The sequence below is a fragment of the Ursus arctos genome, unplaced genomic scaffold (genome assembly GCF_023065955.2).
Source record: "Ursus arctos isolate Adak ecotype North America unplaced genomic scaffold, UrsArc2.0 scaffold_8, whole genome shotgun sequence".
In the NCBI taxonomy this organism is placed as follows: Eukaryota; Metazoa; Chordata; class Mammalia; order Carnivora; family Ursidae; genus Ursus; species Ursus arctos.
The window spans coordinates 53,995,614-54,015,560 of NW_026623100.1; the positions used below are offsets into that span (position 1 = coordinate 53,995,614).

The 19,947-nt window shown below is 43.9% G+C and overlaps 1 protein-coding gene across 14 annotated transcripts in view; it reads left to right on the top strand.

The window, feature by feature from the left end:
• The window catches only part of SLC8A1 (solute carrier family 8 member A1), a 383,135-nt gene that overhangs the window by 37,762 nt on the left and 325,426 nt on the right, over positions 1-19,947 (top strand). The window contains exon 1 of one of the 14 annotated variants that reach the window (XM_057309323.1): positions 12,928-13,115. The exons of the other annotated variants lie outside the window; for them this stretch is intronic. The gene's annotated coding sequence lies outside the window, so the exon portion shown is untranslated. Of the gene's footprint in view, positions 1-12,927; positions 13,116-19,947 lie in introns of those variants that run through there. 14 annotated transcript variants of the gene reach the window in all.

Here is a 19,947-nt window from a genome sequence, read left to right on the forward strand (position 1 = left end):
TATTTACAGATGAAATAGGGTAATATCCAGGAGTGGCTTTGAAATATCAAACCTGGACAGTGGAGTCAGATCTAGATGTCACAGAATTGGCAATTTGTTGTTAATTGGCGAAGCTGGAGGTGGGTACGTGGGGACAAGCTCTACTTCTCTCTCTACTTTTACTTATGTTTGAAACTTACTATGATAAAAAGTGAGGAATGTATTTAAACATAGATTACTGTATACAAAAGATTTATGCATACTGGCAATACACAAAATGCAGAAAAGGATCTACTTTTAATTAAAAGAAATTAAAATAAAAATCGAAAATTGTGATAATCTAAAAATTCTTTTGGTTCCAGGAAGAGCCTACTTAAACTTAATGGTCAATGCTGGGAACCATGTGGAAAGACATGAAAAGTCTTCATAATCAAAATAATTGAGTGATTGTTGACTTTAAAAATTACCTAGATGGATAGGGAAGAACACTTCTCTGTAAAAAGCAATTGCAGTAAACAGTAAAAAATACATAAATACCGCTTATTTTTAAATAAGTAAACACCATTGAAGTCAGTATTATCTGCAAGTTATCTTTCCAGAGAAAATGAATGACTGTGTTTTTAACAAGATAAAGAGAATTCTCAATCATGGAGGAGGATGCGGTAATTCCATATATCACTTCTCTTGTAAGATGCAATGTAGACCAGATGATGGAATATGAGCTTTGAAACCTAGAGTAAGCACTGAGACTTTATATCCTGAAATCTCAATGTTTTAATGGAAGAAAGAAGGAGAAATCAGTTCCATGTACCCATTTTACAGATATTCAACCTGAGATTTAGGATTCTGAAGTAGTTTGCTTATAATTAATAATAATTAAATTAATTTTTGCACAGTAATATGGTCATATATGAAATAGTCTTCATTCCAATTTTGTTATTAAAGTTCTTTGTGAAGATTATAAGATGATAGCCATAAAAATTTAATATAGATATTAGATAGAATTAATAGGTAATAGATGAATAGAATAGATAAAGGTGGTGAGCACACAGATAAATTCAAAAGTATCAAAGGAGACCGCTATTGTTTTCTTTGGGAAAAAGTGGAAATTAATCAGGATTTAATTAAAGCAAACAGCGTTCTGGAGGAAGTAACAAGGACAGAAGTTGTTTATGTGAATGTCAGATGCAGAGAGACCCTGTATGACCTTTCATGAGAAGGAGCATAAGATAGCAAATCATCATTCTGTAGAAGAACCAAAAGGAGACAAAGATGGCAGCTGGCAGTGTTTTTGAGAGGAGAAAGAGAATTTAGAGAAGTGAATAGAACCGTTTAGAGTTTGTCCTTTTTTCCATCGTACTTAATTAATAGCCCCATCACCCCTCATCAGAAACAACTTTAACCATCAGGATGCTGACCTTTGGTTAGGAGGGCAGTGCTGCTGTATGATCTACGGGCCATGCTTTATAAAGCAGATCCTTTCACTTCGAGCTGGTCTTTAGCAGTGGCATTGGGTTTCATCCATCCCCCATCACACTCTCAGCTCTGCGCAATAGGAGACATTTCCAAGATAGGGAGCTTGGGCTTAATGGTGAAGTCTTTGGACATGTAAAAAGCTAAACAACCCTCCTGAGGGTCAGATACAAACCCTAAGGGGCACAATAAACACTGTGTTCTACCAGTTTAGACTCCGGCCAGCCTTGGGGATCCACTCCACTCCTTTCACAGGATTTAATTAACGGTTCCCCTGGTGGGATTTCACTCTCAAATTAACCCATCTTTTAAAACACTTATCCAGCTGCTTTCTTTCTCTGTATATTTTGGTTTTAGAGTACCTGTTCCTATAAAATATATGATTAATTCACCTCAATGTCTAGACACTACTATATTTATTGCTTTCTTGGGCCCTTTATAAATGAGTTAATGATGTCAAGTAATCATAGTTTTTTCAGGTACATCATACATGTGAATAAAGAGTAGAATCACCCATCAGAAAGGTAAAGACCAAGTCAAAATTTCCAGCATCTGTGCTTGTTGGGTTGGCGAGGGGAGGAGGACATATTCAACCAACCAACATGAACTATAGGTTTGAGTACCTTGGAATGTAAGAAGGTACAGAATCACATTTCCTGTCATTCCAAACACTTCCTGTTCATTGCACCAAATGATTCTCAGAATCCTCTTGAAAGAGACAGAAAATTTATTAGTATTCTCAGTTTGCAAGAGAAGCAAAGCTCAGTGCTGTTATGACCTTTTTAAAAATATTTTATTTATTTGTTTATTTATTTAGAGAGAGAGAGAAAATGTGAGCTGGGAGGGGCAGAGGGAGAGAATCTCAAGCAGACTCTGGCGCAGGGCTCAATCTTCCAACCAGAAGATCATGACCTGAGCTGAAATCAAGAATCTGTCACTCAACAGACTAAGCCACCCAGGTGCCCTGAGCGCGGTTATGACCTTTAATGAAGAAGTAAAAGGTAACAAATCATTGTTCCGTAGAAGAAATAAAAGGAGACAAAGATGGCAGCAGCTAGGTAGTAGCAAAACTGTAACGACACCCTCTTTCCACTCTTCCAGTATGTGGTCATCCGATTGGGTATAAAAGCTGCAGGGAAGACCCTGAAGTCATGTTGGAATGATTGCCTCCAGTGGAGCTCTGGGGAGCTCCTTTCCTGCAGTGGCTCCCTAATGCACATACCAGTTTGGAAAATTTTGGGTCGAGTTTTGAAAGAGCCTCATTATTGTAATTGACTCATTCATATGTAATGTTAAGTTTCAACATCATAATAGATTCAGATTTCTCCCACAACTCCTGCCCTTGACACAGCTGACTATATTTGCAAGTATTGGGCAATTATGAACTTGGAGAGGTTATCAATTCCTTCAGATCCTATTTCCCTCTTTTACAACAAATAGGCTGCAGCGACCTCTTCATTGTTCTGAGATAAAATTAATTGATAGCATAACCTATTCCATACATATTTTTTAATGTATTAAAACTTAATTACTCTTAATAATCAAATGTATTAAATTTATTTAAATAAAATAAATAGCATTTTACCTTAAAGGGATGAAGACCAAAAAATCTAGCATAGGTTTCCATTTTAAAAATAGATCCTACAATGTCAAGTCGTGTTAGTGTTAACTTAACACAAGATTTCTCCTAATGACAAGTGTACAAACTTTTAGTTTGTGTCAGAATGAGGGTGTGTCACAAGAGATGTCAGAAATACATATGAAAAATCAAGCTAATTGGTTCATCTTGAATCTGTTATCCAACAAATAAGACTGCTTTTAGGAAAACAGCATTCTTCTGAGTGTGTGTGTGTTCAAAAGACAATAAATATTTGATGAAACGTTCTGACTACATTCAGATTTCCTTCATTGATTCTGTGTATTTCTAAAATAATATTAAAAGCAGCTGTAGTTAGGGGAAGCAAGAGGCTCTTTATAGAGGCTGTACTTTGTCAGAGTTAGCTCCGTTTGCCTTTCCCACATAGTAGATTTAAATGTCTGGCAATTTGCTAGTGGAGTGGCCGTGAAGGTGCGGTAGGGGGAGGATCTTGTCACCTGCTCCCCACCTACAAGTCAGATCTATGTCATAAAAAGAAGACCAGATATTCTCAGTCCCCTATAACCTACTAAAAGGCAGCCCATCAAGGGCATCAGGCAGTGGGAGGATGACTGTAAGACACAAAGAGTAAGGGGATGCATTGTCCACAGAGAGTTTAAACACAATAATAAAACCAACTAAGTGTTGTCCACTCTTCGTTATCATCATGCACCATCCCAGTGATGAGACACCCTCCTTGCCTGCTGGAGCAGATGACCGCCCCCCTTTAGTATGCCACACTCACAGGAGACTTGTTTCCTAGAATACTGGCAGCCTTACAGAAGTCATATGTGTTCTAACTGGAACTATGAAGAAGGATTCCCCTGAAAATGAAAACTCAGTAATTTTAAAAAGTCCTGGGCTGGGGAAGGAGCAATAATGAGACTCTGCTGAAGTTCTGAGCCAAGGAGAAAAAGAACTATATTCCCTTTCTTCTCCAGTCGGTGCTCAGAGTCCTCGTACTGGCTGGGGTTTCTGTGAGATGACTGTAATCATCTCCTACTGGTCTCTTTATCCCTGACCACGCTGACTTTGACACATCTCACACCCTCCTCAAGATGTACCTTCATGAAGTGCCTATCTGCTATTGCATTCACGTGCTCAAAAATCTTCAGTCTAATTCTTACTAGGAAGCTAAGTTCCTAGAGGTATCTAATTCATGTTTTTAACCACCACAGGACTTAGTTCTTGGCCCCGAATGGAGTTGTCACTCACTGTTTGCTGCCTGACTGATTTACAAATTCAGCCAGTAAATGTGCTACCAAGTTCCCTTTACATGATTGCCCTATAATAAGGCGTACTCCATTAATTTGCATCATTTATTCAACACATATTTATTGATCGTCTATTTTGAGTTAGGTTGGCATTTTGCTGTGAATAATTTCCATCTCAAATTTCCATCTAAAATCTTTCTTTGAGCAATTTCTAGATACAGAGATTTTTTTTTTTTTTGACCAAAGAAACAGAAAGACAAAAACCAAATGTCTCTCAAGATCTGTAAGATACATAAGTCAAGTATCTTTTTTAGGCCTCAAATCTATCATCCTTCTTTTTGAAAGAGAGCAGTGCATGGGTCATGCTCTGCATTAGCCTACGAGCCTCTAAGGAGACTTGAAACCAAGTATATAAGATCTGGCCAATAAAAAGACCATTTAGGTTACATAAAATTAGAAAAACAGCAACAACAACAAAAGTCAGCTATTATTTCCGTGTGTTTTTGCAAATTTGCAAATGGTGATTTTCTAACAATTAGATATTTAGCCACAATTAAGATTTGTGTATGCAAGTGTGTGAGTTCATGCAAGAGTGTGTGTGTGTATGAGTGCAATGTGTATGTGTGTGTATGTGTGTACGGTATGTGTGTTGTGGGATCTCAGACAAGAATATACAAAGAAGGATACAGGAGTGTGACAAACTCATGGAAAGAAGCACTGGAACCATCAGTAAGCTACCCATGTGTTATTCCCCTCCCTCCTCACCAGTGCTGTTGACTTTGTGGGAAGAGGTTCACCCATGAGAGCTCACTTGTGGAAAGTTCGCCATCCGGTTGCATGAAAGCACCATTCTTTAAATAAAACCCAGAGGGATGGTCAGAATTCTTGCAGCAGCTCGGCCTTAGAAAGAATACAGTCCTTTTATATGCAACCTCTGGGAGCTGTCTGTCGTGTTGGAGGAATTCGCGGATTTATAGCAGGTGAACACGCACCTGAAATAGAGGCGCGAACCTGACGAGACTGGCCGCTTTGAGGCGGGAGCTCCTCAAGGAACCTCGACTCATGGCAGAAACAGAGTCTCCAACAAGCCAAACACTGAGCCCTATCATTTCATCTATGTGGGACTCTCAAAACAGGGATGGCATGGTCGATGGGAAATTCTGACTTCACTGAGGGGTCCGCAGCACCGACCACCTACACCCGTACTTGCTTGCTAAAGTCACTAGCTTGGTTTCCTTGCTTCATTTCTCCAGAGCAGGATCTCCAGCTGATACCCTAGCTTGAGTTCATTGGCTTATTCTGCGTACTGCCTCTTCTTTTTCCAGTAGAATGTAAATCCCAGAGGATGGAAACTTTAACTGGTGTTTTCTCCATTGTATCTCCAGGTCTGGGACAGTGCCTGGACCCAGGGTCGGCCCTCATGTACAGTTGTGAATGAAAACAGAAAGGAATGACTGAGAAAATGAATTAAGATGACGATTCGCAACTGTGTTTTGTCTCTGCTCTGCCCAGCTTTTGCCTTTAGTAAGACTTGCTTGATGACTGACTTGGAACATATCAGCAAATTCACAGGTCCCTTGATTCTTGAAAAATAGTCAGTGAGAAAACAAGCACATATCCATAAATTATATGCCTAAAGAGCCTCTCTTAACAGGAAATAAGAGATTCTCTGACATTCTGACAAAGTGGGCCAAATGAGCTTATAAGTAATTCCCTAGATAATTGACAAAGGGTCAGTTTACCGACGTAAGCCTGAGGCTCGGTCAGATTGCCATCTCTGTGTGGTCTGGCCTCCCGCAATGTCACAGACAATCTCTCTGTCATCACAGAGCAGGTGGCCAGGCAGGACTGTGGATGTGGATCTGGTGACGATGTCATTTGCTAACTAGGGATTGCACTGTAGCTACAAGGAGGTGATTGCTATTGAGTTGCAATTCACACTGGACAGGGGCCAACGAGTTTACTTTACCCTAGGACCAAAATCCATCTTTTGTCAACACAGGGCAGTCCCTTACAGGGCACAATATGTGCTTTATTAATTCATCTACCATGTACCAAAAACTGCTCTAGATGCTGGGGATTGGGTGTTCAACAAAACAGAAAGAGGCCATGCAGTCAGTGGACTCAATTTTCTTGATCATCTCTTCCAATCCGCTCAGATATCGTTGTCAGGTCAATTACAAACGTCACTTGTGCCCCTTAGAGATGTAAAAAGGCCTTCAAACATTTGTAAGCTCTCTTAAGTTTCCAAGAAGAGTCCCCATTTTTATATCCTGTTAAATATCAATGTTTGATGGAATAGCAGAATACAAGCAGCATTGTGGCAAATGTAAAGGGATTGTTTTCACTCATCTTTACCACTAATTAGCTATTTGATCTGAGGCCAGAGGTTCCCAGCTCTTGCTGAAACTTAGAACCATCCAGGGAACTTAAAAATTTTCCAGTGCCCTTACTCCACTTTCAGTCAATGAGAGCAGAATCTCCAAGAGTGGGTCTGGGCTTCCATATTGTTTGGAAACAGTTTAACTGATACTTATTGTGTAGCCAGTGTTGGACAAATCTCTTTGATCTCAATCTGTAAAATGAGGGTAATCATAATTCCCTCATTAATTCCTAAGGATTTCTTAAATTAAAGTTAGGTTGTAGATGGCAAATAATTTTAATATCTACACAAATAACTGGTGCAGAGCACCCTGGAGGCTTCATCTCCAGTCTCTTTTGGTAGAGAGTCCTTGAATCAATGTTGAGGAAAGTTTGTGCAAACTTAGTGAAGAAGTTTATGTCACAGATAAGGTCATCTGTTAATATAATTGATAGGACAGGAGCTCCTGGGTGGCTCAGTCAGTTAAACGTCTGCTTTCTGCTCAGGTCATGATCTCAGGGTCCTGGGATCCAGTCCTGTGTTGTGCTCCGTGCTCGACCGGGGGAGGGGGGGGTCAGCTTCTGACCTCTCCCCTCCTGCCTCGTGCTCTTTCTCTGTCTCTCTCTCTCTCAAAAAAATTTTTTAAAAAAATATAGATGATTGCTAGGACAAGCAAAATCTTCATTGTAGTGAAATGTGTTTAAAATGACTCTATTGGAAATTATGCCCCCAGATTATAATGGAGATGGGATGAAGTTAATACCCAGACATAAAAGAAAAGAAATGTGACCCAGCAAGAATGTTGTTTTGTTTTGGAAAGCAAATTAATGCTCAGAGACTGAGGGGTTTTTTTTTTTTTTTGCCAGCAGTTTATTTAACGCAGGTTCACTACAGGAATTTCACAAATCAATAACATACAGGATGTCTCTTCGTAAGCCAATAAAGAGATAATATACTCCAAATCAGTGATAGATTAATCACACTATTGTTCCAGCAAGAGGAGAGGAAAGGAATAAAGTCCACATTCAGTGGGGTTGAATCTTTATAGGAGTCGGTACTTGGGAGACACAGGTTAGCCAACTGCGAGCTGATGTCCAGCTGTCAGTGCAAAAGTTCGAGTTCCCTGTTGCTAGAGCACGTTGCTAGGGAACGGTAGCTCTGGTGTTGATGGGCAGGATGATCTTTGCCAAGGGCTGCAACATGGTTTTCACCGCTGCCAATAAGAGTCGCCTTGACCAAGGCAAGAGCTAATGCCCCAAGGTCTTTGGAGAGCTATTTTAGATGAGAAGGAATTGCCTTGCCCAGACCGAACACTCTCAGATGGGCCTCACGAACTCTCGGTATTTATAGTCTAAATGTCCCTTTGCCATAGTTGCTTCTTCATGTTTTTATCAAGAAGGCCCCCCCCCCACCCCGGGGTGGGGGTGGGGCCTCCAGCAACTGAACTGCTGAGTTCTTATTTGTGAGAAGAGAGGAGATGATGATGTCGTGACACAACTTACTTCATTCTTATATCAAAACAACTTTATTTCTAAAAACAACTGTTTGTTTTGGTCTTTGTTGCCAATAAGTGGATTTGACATTGTTCCAAACTGATACACAACAGACGTGGTGCCCCCTCTATCAACATAGAACTGCGCTCTGTACTTACAGAAGCAGAAACTACACACCGGCTTCATTCGTTACAGAGAAGGCACGTACTTTCGGAGTGCAGAGCATTCACTTTCTTGGATTTCTTTCTTTTCTTTTCTTTTCTTTTTTAAAGATTTATTTATTTATTTATTTATTTGACAGAGATAGAGACAGCCAGCGAGAGAGGGAACACAAGCAGGGGAAGTGGGAGAGGAAGAAGCAGGCTCATAGCAGAGGAGCCTGATGTGGGGCTCGATCCCACAACGCTGGGATCACGCCCTGAGCCGAAGGCAGGCGCTTAACCGCTGTGCCACCCAGGCGCCCCTCTTGGATTTATTTCTTGTACAGAATTCTGTATAGTACAAATGAGAGCATAATCATTATTGATAATGAGATGGCCTGATTATGTGGAACTTAATAACGTAGATGCTTATTTTATGAATATCATTTTTATGGAACTTTACCAACAATAGTAATAACAACAGCATCATTTATTAAACAATTACTAGAATCAGGGACTATGTCAAGCACTTTATATACATTTTATCCCTCCTATAACTCCTTTAAGGAGATTCTGCAATCTAGATTTTCCGGATAAAGATACCGTGACTCAGAGAGATTAAAGAATTTCCCCAAGATCGCACAGCCGGAGGTGGGATTCAAACCCAGATATTCTGACTCCAAATCCTTAAATCTTAACCAGTTTTGGTTCTTTTCCGACCCACTAATTGCTCTAGATAATGATTCTGCCATGAAGTTACTCACTGGTAAAGTTGTGGGACACTGACTAGATAATGCCCTTAGTGTAATAAGGGGCAGAAGTGGAAAACAAGAGCATCAGGATTTTGTCCAAGCCCAGTCCTTGACGATAAATTGCTCAGTCGTGGAAGTGCAGGTCCCTGATCCAAACACTGTGCAAATTCAGAGGAAGTGGGTAACCCCCCCAGGGAAGGAATTAGGGGTTATCACTGTGAGTCTACTGGGGAGGCTGCTTCCCACCCAGCAGTAGGGCCCACTCACTGGGTGGAATTCAGGGTGGTGCTGAACTAGTCAAAACAAAACAGAGAAGTAGAAGTTTACTTGCAGGAACAAGACCCCGGTAAGGAGGAACAATAGCACTTAGAAATCAACAAAAAATTCCCTGCAGTCACCCTTGAAGCAAAAAACCCTGGATCCAATCAGCAGCAATGGAAACCCAAAAGACAAATTGTGCCAGTGGTCTAGTTGAAGTTCCTAGGTGTGGGAGAATGGCTGATGCTGAGTTCCATGCGCCGATCAGGCTCGGGCGTGCTAGACTAGTGTTTTCTTATGTAGAAATCAGTATCAGACTGAGCTCAAGAATGAGCAGGGAGTTGAGTGTGAAGGCTGGCAGAGGAGGAAATGAGGTGGGGAATTACTAACTCTATTAATACACTTAGAAAGACCCAACGCTAGAAAAACAAGGATGGCACCTCTGACCTAAGTAATTCGAAGTAAAAATGAAAGAAATTACAACAAAGTACTTGTTTTTCTTATGTTGAGAAATTATGGAGTGTTTTGGTAAAATATTAAATATTTTTAAAAATTTTGGTAACCCTGATTATATGTCCAATTTCTCTGTAGACTGGATGAAAAAGTAGAGTCTAATTCACAACATTTATACATAGTCTGAAAGCGAGTTTGCTAAAAGATCTCCTGAAGCTTTGCAGGGAATTAGTTCATGAAAATCTGAGCCATCTTATAGAATGTATCAAATCTTAGTGATTTCCCTGTGGAGTCCCCAAAATGGTCATGCCCTACTGTTTTGGATACATAACAGAAGAGACCCATATCTCTGAATCCTGAGCCCGAAGAAAAGAATGGCAATCAAGATTCAAGCATACAATTAAGAAATAACTATTGGCATTGGAATGTAAATCACCACCTTCCTACATACAATACTTCTTCTTTCCAAAGCCACAGCCTGCAGAAACCGCTCTATTTCCTTACCTAGAGCCTTGTGCCAGTGATGTAGCCTTTGATAATTCTTGCAATAAAAATCCAGTCATGTATGACATTTAGGAGGGAGCAAAAGGTTTGACTTGCCTTGGGGCCCTGGAACCCTTATAAAGATGCCTTTAATGAGAAATGAAAGGAAAAAAAAACTTACGGACTCAGAATTTGAGCCAATTCAGAAAGGGTGTGCCGAATCACTAGGCACTAGGCTGCCTTTTAATGGTTCTAGGTAAAGAGAGGATCTTAATGTAGATTCCCCCCCAAATTCAAATTAACCTAATACCAGACTAGACTGGAAAAGAGGAGGAATAAAGAAAACCAAGATGAAGCCTTAACGCTTTCTCAGCTACTGACAAGGTGAACTTTGGGCACTCCTGGCATACAGCCATTTAAGAACAAGGCTGTTGTCACCCATGTCACAAGCATGCTTACGGTTCCAAGAAAAATCTGAGCTTTCACTAAGTGGTCCCTATAGATGAATAGGCCACGCCCCTTCCACGGAATCTTTTCCAGTGAGATGTAGTCCACCGGCATTTTCATTCAGCTCTTTTGCTCAGTTCCTTCAGTTAGCCTGGTCCTATTTCCTGTGGGGGAGTCTTTAGTTACTGGCTGTGCCTGTGTCATTTAGAAAGCGGCCACTTTTCTCTCCAAGTCCCTTTCATTGAGTGTGAGCCAAATGTCTGCCTCTCACACTCCCTTGAAATCAGTACCCTAAGTAACTTTTGGCTAAGGACACACTCTTACAGAAAGATGGTGACCTTCTGTGTCTCCCCACATGTCATTCTGTTTACACCCACTAGTCAGTGCAGTCTAACAAAAAGTCAAGAACATTTAAGTCCTAGCAAGGAAAGGAAAATGTTCTTAGGGGAGAATGATTCCCGGGAATATACAAGACAAGAGGGAGCTTGGTTTCCTCCATCAAGCTGTGAATCCCCGACCAGTAGATGGACGCAGCAGACCCTTGTTAATTAAAACACAAGCCTCATCCAGACAGGACCAACATCACTTGTAAGTTTGCTAGAAATGCAGATCCTAGGCCTGCTCCGGATCTGCTCCAGGAGAACCGGCAATCCCCAGGTGATTCACATGCACATTCAGGGTTGAGGGGTATTGGGCAGAGCGGTTACAGGTACGAATCAACCAGGGAATCTTAAAAAAAAAAAAAAAAAAGAAGTTACTGGTGCCTGGGTCCTACCCCCAGAGATTCCAAGTTAATCAGTCTGGGGTGTGGCCTAAGCTCTGGGATTTTTAAAAGCTCCCCAGGAGATTCTAAAGCACAGTCAGGGTTGAGAGCCACTGGCCTCATTGTCCAACGGTGGGATTCCTGGAGTCAGAATCTCTACCCTGTGGCCTGGCTACCACAGAGCTGCAGTGTAAGTAGTGGGGAGACCTCTGCTAAGCACTTAACTTTCTGCTGGGTGCTCTGTTCCTCTCACCTTCTCCATACAGCTGTCCCTGACCCCTCACACCTCGGCAAATGTCACCAGTGGTGAATGTCAACTGGTGCTCTCAAAACAAGCTCGGAGTCACCCTTGAGAACGGGTTGCAGCTGCAAGATGGGATGCTAAAATCTGCATTTGTAACAAACTTCCCAGGTGTGTCTGATGTGTAGCCAGGTTTGTGAACTCCACAGTGGGTCTAGCCTTTCATCCTGCCAAGTCATTAAGGATTTGTAAGGATGAATGAGCTGTCAAGAGAGCAAGGGCCTGGTGCAATGCTCCTTTATTAATTATGGGGAAGTGATGTATTGGCAATGATAATGCTTCTCTTGGAAAGGCCAATGAATTATTCGTCGATTGCTGCATTAGATTTTTCCCAACTCAACCTTAATGCTCAGCTTTTACTCCTCTGTGTAGTTTAGAAGCGGCACGGCTTTCGCATTAAACAGCTTCTTGGTCTTTATTCCCCAGGTGAGCCGCAATCTTTGAAGGAAATACCAACACGGAGACTCTTTCAGAGATCTTGGCTGGGGAATACCTCTCCCCTCACCCCCACATCCTTATCTGCTTGTGTCAGCGGCTTCTAGCCACGGTGCTGCTCTGCATGTCTATACGTAGGAAAAACACAGTGAGGATGTAGGAGAAAATCATTGATACATCCCCAGGTCCCTTTGCTAAGCGAAAGCTTCCTTTAGCAGAGGGCTAGAAAGCGGAGGAAGAGAGATATATCTGGATTAACAATTTCAGAGGTGAGAAATGGGTAGGCAAGCCGGGGTGAGGGTTCTGCCTGTGGGAGAGGCGAGGAAGGTGGAAAAGAAAAGTTGCAGCGCCCGTCTGCGCGTGTAATCGATGGGCTGGGTGCCCGAAAGAGCGCTAGCGCGCGGCCAGAACGCACTGCGGGGCCGAGGGCCGGGAGCAAATCGAAAAATCGTCTCGGCGGCGGAGGCTGGGAGGCTGGGAGGCTGGGAGGCTGGAAAGGCTCCCCCCCGGCTCGGGGCCCCAGAAACGCGCCGGCTCTCCTCCCGGGCGGTCGCCGAGGGCGCCGGGGCTCGGCGGCGGCGGCGGGGCCGAGCGCGCGTGTGAGCGAGTGCGAGGCTGCGGGCGGCGGGCGGGCGAGTGTGCGCGGGAGGGAGGGGGAGCGCGCGCGCCGCCCGGGCCCCGGCCCTCCCAGCCTCCCGGCCTCCGCGCCTGCCTCCCGCCCGCGCGCACCGGCTGCCCGCAGCCGCCGCTCCCGCTCGCGCCGGCGCTGCACGGGAGCCTGCCCGCCGCCGCCCGCTTTGTACTTCCCCCAGAAGATGGGAGCGACCTCTTCCCGGCCGGGAGCTATTTAAAAGGAGGGAGTGCGCCGTATTGCCTGCTAGCGTGGAGGAAGCGGGGAAGGATCCATCCACACTCCCCCAAACCAGGTAGGATCTTAGGATGGGCAGCAGAAGGGATTTGGTCAGCTACCGCCAACTATTTTCCATTTCTTGTTCATAAGGCTACACTTCCCTCCGCTTGGCCGAAGGACCGGCTGCTGAATTGTATGTGTGTGTGTGTGCGCGTGTGTGTGTGCGCGCGCGCGTGTGTCCCTACACGTTTTCTGGGGTGTCCGCGCTTCTCGGGGGGCGAAATTGCTCGGGCTGGTGCGTCTGGGCGTGAGTGTGCCTGCCTGCCAGTGCCGGCTGCCGGAGGAAGGGCGGGCTGCTGAGGAGAGATGCTGCACCCTGCACGGCGCTGGGCTCGGAGGCTTCAGGGCGCGAAGAGCTAAGTCCACCCGGAATGCAGCGCTGCTGGGGATCCAGGCGTCCCCACCCACTGGGCTCTGCTCCGCGGTCATCCCACCTCCTGGTAATCCCTGGGGTCTTCCCCAAGGCCACACTCGCGAGTCTCTTTTCCGGCCAGCTCTGGGTGCTCCTTCACCACGGACTGCGGAGAGGAGGGTGTTGTGGCCGGGGCAGGAGGAACAGGCAAGGGGGAATTACAGCGGGGGAGTGGGCTGAAGGGTCCCCGTCTCTGGGCACTGTGCCGGGGTGTGCGTTGGGGATTCTGCACGCACAGGCATCTTTCCTCCACGAGATTCGAAGGGAACTTTGCAGCTGCATTATCTGCCTCTGGAGCTTTGCTGGCTCTTGGGGAAATGGTCTGTGTTCTGAGATGTGAGGATATCCTTCTTGGCTCCTCCTTAATGAAGAAGAGGGAGGTCTTATGGGTGGACAGTCGGCTAAAGAAACCAAATCTGCCCAGACGATGCTTTTAAAAAAACAGTATGTGTGCATCCTTGATTTTTACCCCCCCCCCCCACCATGGATTCTGTTGACTATTTGATGAATGACTGGGGCTGGCAATTTGTATTTCCCTCTCCAGACAAAGTGGCAGTGGTTGGGTTGAAAGCAGAGTGATCGAATTTAACAAAGAATTTTTTGAAGAGAGCAATAGTGCATGGTGTCCGCAGTCATTGGAAAGAAAGTCATGCTTTGCCCTAGGTATCTGTTTAACCCCCCTTAGCCTGGCTCCCTTGCCGGCGCTCTGTATCTTTCCTGCTAGTCAGCCACTAGTGGTTGTGACTGTAACAATACAAACTTTGTCCTGCTGGAGGTGTAAAGACTAAAAAGAGAAAAAAAGGATATCAGTAGGAGGTGTAGTGGAAGAAGCTTTTTAAAAAATGACAGATGTGGTAAAGCCAGTCCTGGCGTCCAGACCATGGAGGAGCTAGCAGAGTAGGTGGGTTCTGATCAGATCTGGGTACAGGCATAGCTTGAGGATCTCCAAATATAAGCAATCGGAGCGCCCCCAATCCAGCATCTGTGTGAAGATCTGCTAAGGGAAAGGGGGAGCAACCAGGAGGGGATTCTGCAAGTATACCTCCCCCCCCACGCCTCCCCTCCCCAAAACACACATACACACACTTGCATGTTTTCTCTTTCTCTCTCAAAGCTACTCCTGCAGCAAGTCGGGAAAGGAGGGTAGAAATGTATCTAGATGTTCCATTTACTTCAGATAAGAAAACAAAACCAGAATAGGGGTGATGGCTTTTAGGTTCCTCTTTCAAATCCTGTGTTACTTGGATTTAGCTCTCTGGGTTTGCTAAACTTGCTTAATTGGCTGCTTAGGCTGGTGTGAAAGGAGGAAGGAAGGGAAAGCTAGCTCCATCTTTGGGGCCTTGTGAGTGAGAAGGTGGGGGGAGACCCACTTACTTCATCAAGAAGCAAGATGTGTTGTCTTGAATGGTTTTCATTTTACAAATTCCGTCTGCTTGAAGAATTACATTTGATTCTGAGGGCTGTTTTGCTAAGATTTCTCCCACCTATTAAAAAAAGAGCCCTGATTTTTTTTTCTCCCTAAAATGGCTGTTGTCTTGTATTAAATATGGAATGATTAAGTACTAGGGAATTAAGGAACTGGGTAGAGGTAAATTGTTATTGACTATCGAGCTGTGCCGGGTTGCAAAGGGTGCAAGTGTTCATGACGATCAGACTTCATTTACTCTGTCTTGGAAGCTTCACAGGGCTGGAAGAGGAGAGTAATGAATTAAAAGAATGTGAAGGCTGTGCTTTACATCTTTCTGTCTATCATTCTGTCCATTATCTACTTACCTGTCTATCCATCGGTCTTTCTCTTCTATTTATTTTATCATTACTATTGAATGGTTTTTGCTCTATCGTTTTGGATTAAAGATTAAGAGCTAGCTAACCATTTTGTTGACCATGAAGGGGAAGAGAAGTGATAGCAGCACTTTTACTCCAAATAAAATTACAAAAGGGAGATGAAGTATAGTCAGGACTGTATGCAGGAATTACATTAATTGCTCTCTCAAGCTTACTATGTTTTGAAAAAAAAATTCCAAGAGAGCTTCAGCATTTTGTTAGCAAGCTATATTTAACATGTTTTTTATCGGACAAAAATAGACTTTTATTTATCTTGCAAAGTAAACGCATGGTTTCTTCCCTCTCAGTATTTAATCTGTTTCTTTGAAAAAATAAATGATGATAAAAGCTCTGCAGATCCAATGAGGTTACATTCCTGCTTTAAAGCAAGTTAAAGCGTTCATTTAGGTCATGGCTGTGTTTCTCCCAAAGTAAGTGCATTTTCGGACTTTGCCATCTGATTTTGGTGTTGCAGTTCAGTGAGAGGAGCCCTTTCTCCATGACACCTTCAGGTAGAGGGAGCGTAGCATGGAGGTAAGTAGCAAGCAGGCTACCCCAGCAGCATGGAAATAACCAAGGTCCAAGTTGAAATAGAAATTAAACCTGGAAAAAAAATACACGATTAAAAAAGGGTGGTAGAGCACCTATCTTGCATGTTTTGTATTTTTGCAGTGTGAGTGTATGTCGCTTTTAACCAAAAATTAAATAGTTGCTTTACATTTGCCGAGAATTTAAGAATCAATGTGTTGCTATCTCTCTCTTCTTCCTGCTCTTTTCATCCTCCCCCCCTTTTTTTTCTTATAAAGGATAGATGACTCTTGCCAAAACATCTTCCAGTATTGTCCATACCTCATACTTAGACCCCTCATCATAACCTCTACCAGATAGTCTCCCATCTGATCAAATTCTCCTGCTCCCTCTTGTGGCAAATACTCTCCCTGACTTTCCCTAGATTTCGGAATCAAGGCTAACATCGCTGACCGCTCCGTAGCTGCCAATCACTTGGGTTCTAATCTCAGTAATACTTGTGGCTAACCAAGCCAGTGGGCTGCTGAACTAGCCGTTTCAAGTTTTGTCTCGGAACAAAGGCATGTCTATCCCCTAGAGACATACTTGAGATTTAGTGGAAGTAAATGTCAGGTGCTTTCTGACCCATTGGGATGGAATAGATTCGGGAAATGTGAGCTTTCAGAGTTGGCCTCTGAGATTTTGATTTGGACTCGGAGCTGGTCCAGTGGGGCCTCATTAAATGCAGTGAGATGATTTTCAGTTTTCTTTCTTTCTCTTCCAAAAGATACCTCTTTCCCTGTGTCTGTGTCTCTCCATCTCTCTCTTTCTCACTGCCTCCCTCCCTCCTCAGGTTCTCATGCGTGTGCGCGCACACACACACCCCACAGAATATATTTTATACAACAAATATTTTGAAGACTTAAACTAATCAATAATTAGTTTTTCAGTAAGGTTTGTACATCGAACAACCTATTTTCTGAACTGGAGACTCCTGGGGTAAGCTACTCTCCCTGCCATGTTTTCATCAAGAGCAGCTCAGAATGCAAATGAGGAGATATGGTGCCTTCTTCCAGTGTGTTGGCTCAACTTGGAAGACAGTTGCTTGCAGCCCTTGCTGCCTCAAGTGTTTCGTGTAGACGCTCCTTGCTGACAACTCATATGGAACTCCGAGTGTTTTATACCCGCATCTGTGACTGTCCTTTGGTCTGTCTAGCCGAGAGAGTGTAGTACAGAACAAGATAGACAAAGGTTCAAGAGAATCCCATTTTCTCTTTACCTGAAACTCTCTAGCCAATTTCAGGAGGAGGAGGAGGAGGAGGACATGTGGAAGGAGAAAAGTCCTGACTGGCAGTGAAGTGAAGGACATGTGTTTGTGGTCAGGGGCAAGTACGGGATAGGCAGCTGCCCGTAAAGCGATCTGGGGCGGGGGGCAGAACATCCTGGGGTTGGAAGCATTTCTCCATCCGCCAACATAAGATCAGAGATTCTCACTCTTAGACACTCATTTGAATAAAAGGATTCCATTCTGGTAGATCCCTAATAAAATGCAATGACAGCACTTAGGAAAGAGCCACCGTTAGTCCTTATGAAGCGCTCTCATCTGTTCGTTAACTTGTATTGGTTTATCAGGTCAGCTGACAGAAGAGTCCCGAGGGCCTGGAACACAGGAAGGTACAGAGGAAGTGAAAGTAGTTCGAAACTGGGTTGGTGCCCAGTTTGTGCCCTCAGGGGCTCCTTCTGGTGGGGAAGTGTGAGGACCTGCGTGCCCAAGAACCGGGCCGCTGGTGGAGGGAGTAGACAGCAGCCAGACAGAGCCAGCAATGCGCTTCCTCACTGAAATTTTACTTCTGGAGTGGTAAAGGTATCAAACATTAGATCCTTTCCGGAAGGTGTAGCCTTTCGCGTTCTTCTGAGAATAGGCAAAGTTATGTTCCCCAGTGTGAAATGATATCCTTAAAATCTTGGATGGCTTCTACTATACGTCGTTTTGGAATAGTCATACCTGTAACCTACAAAATGCATATGCGATACCAGTTCAGACAGATGGATTCTTGCATATGTGATAGAGATAGAAAAATAAATTTAAATATTGGAGTTCACCTTAATTTAAAAAAAGACAAAAAATAATCACTTAGTAGATGTCGTTACATGTGAAGTCAGAATAATAATTTCTTCATTGAATCTAATGTGAGATGAAGTCAGACAGATGAGAGGGTGATTCAGCAATTTATTCCAACCCCAACATGGTATTTATTGAGCACTCACTGTATGCAAGGCACTGCGCTGGCTTTTCAGAGAATGCAGATGATGAAGAGGAGTTATTTGACATTTGCTGAGCTCCCGTTGTCTGCTCAGGCCCAATCTTAGCACTCTGAATGTGTTTTCTCATGTAATGCTTGTAAGTGCCCTGCAAGGAAGGGTCCTTATCACGATTTAAAGACGACGACTATGTCTCTGTTAAATAACTGATCCAAGAGTTAATAGATGATCCTACCAGTTTTTGATCCTGTTCAGAAGCCATGTTCTTTGTGCCATGCTCTCTACTCTTAGGGCTGTCGTAGTCTAGAACACCTAAATGCTGAGCCACCTGGGAACTATTGCTACCACTATCTGATGAACAAAATGCCGTTAGAGTTGAAAGGAAGAAGAGAATCTTGGAAGAGGCTTCGTGGAGGAGGAGGCATTTCAGTTTATTTTCAGAGAGTGAAAAGGGCTTCTAAAATAAATACAGTCAGGGCACCTGGGTGGCACAGTGGGTTAAGTGCTGGACTCTTGGTTTCAGCTCAGGTTTGATCTCAGGCTTGTGAGATCCAGCCCCGCGGCCCACCCTGCGTGGGGCTCCTCCATCAGATTCAGCTTGAGACTTTCCTCTGCCCCTCCCCGCCGGCCCCCCACGTGTACACAGGCGAGCTCTCTCTCAAATAAATAAATACATCTTAAAAAATAAAATAAAATAAAGCCTAGCTATTTTTGAAACCTGTAAACCAGCCCCAGCTACTTTATGACAAGGACAACCCTGGGGCAACGTTCGGGCCATTTCCAGACTTTTCAAATCAGCTGTGTGTCCCAGTCAGAACTACGCCATGGGAACCGTGGATCTAGAACAAATGCTAGCATAAGCCACTGCACCCATGTATTTTACAAGTGAAACCAAAATTCAGGGTGAATTTCCAGCATGGCCTTTAAAGTGAAACACTGCAACAGTCTGAGAGGTCAGACAAGGGACAGACCACCTGCCATCCTGTTCCTCCTTTAATTGGATGGTTATGTTTTCTGGGCCATTACAGGTGGTGTTTCGTTTCTTTTCTTTTCTTTTTTCTTTTTTCTTTTTTTTTTTTTGGCACTGAATGGCTCTGGTGCTTTCTCCCTTGAGCTTCTTGGACTCCTCTTCCTCATTTCTGCTTCCCCATAAAACACAGGACCCAGGGCCCGCTGTGGCTCTGCCCTGCTCAATGTATCGCATCCAGTCCCACCAGCAAGTTTAGAAAATCAGACTGCTTACCCTGCCTGCAAACCTAAACTACCTACGTAGACCATGGTAGGGCCCCAAAGTGAACAGCATTGGGCAGGGACAAAAGGATGGGGTTTGGAGACGTGCTCCGTCATATATCACATGTCTCTCCGACGTTCCAAGTCACTCTTCCAGAACAACCTGCCTGCTAGCTGTTGGGGGATGTGAGCTCCCTACTGGGCAGAGGTGGTGGCTCTTTTTTCCCCTGACCCCTCTCTTCTCCTGGCCCTGCACCTGTCAGTGGCCCCTTCTAAGAGCTTCTCCTTCTCTTTGCTCTTGCTGCTTAGAACCACAGCTAGCTCTGGAAGGAGCAGCAGAGATCAAATAGTTCTTTCTAATCAAAGGAGCAAATGAAGACCATGTGAAAGTAAATGACTTTTGAGAGTGAAACAGGAGATAGTCGAATTCAGAGCTAGGGTTCTGAGGTCATGTCACCAAAGTCCCATCTTCCTTTTGTGTGCGATAATGTAGAAGGCCTCCGGAAATGTATCTGTGTTTTCTGGCCTCAGGACTCCCAAGATGTCTCCTAATGATCCCCCAAGGTGGGAAGAGAACAGTGGCTTTGACTTGAAGATTCAGGGTATTGATGAA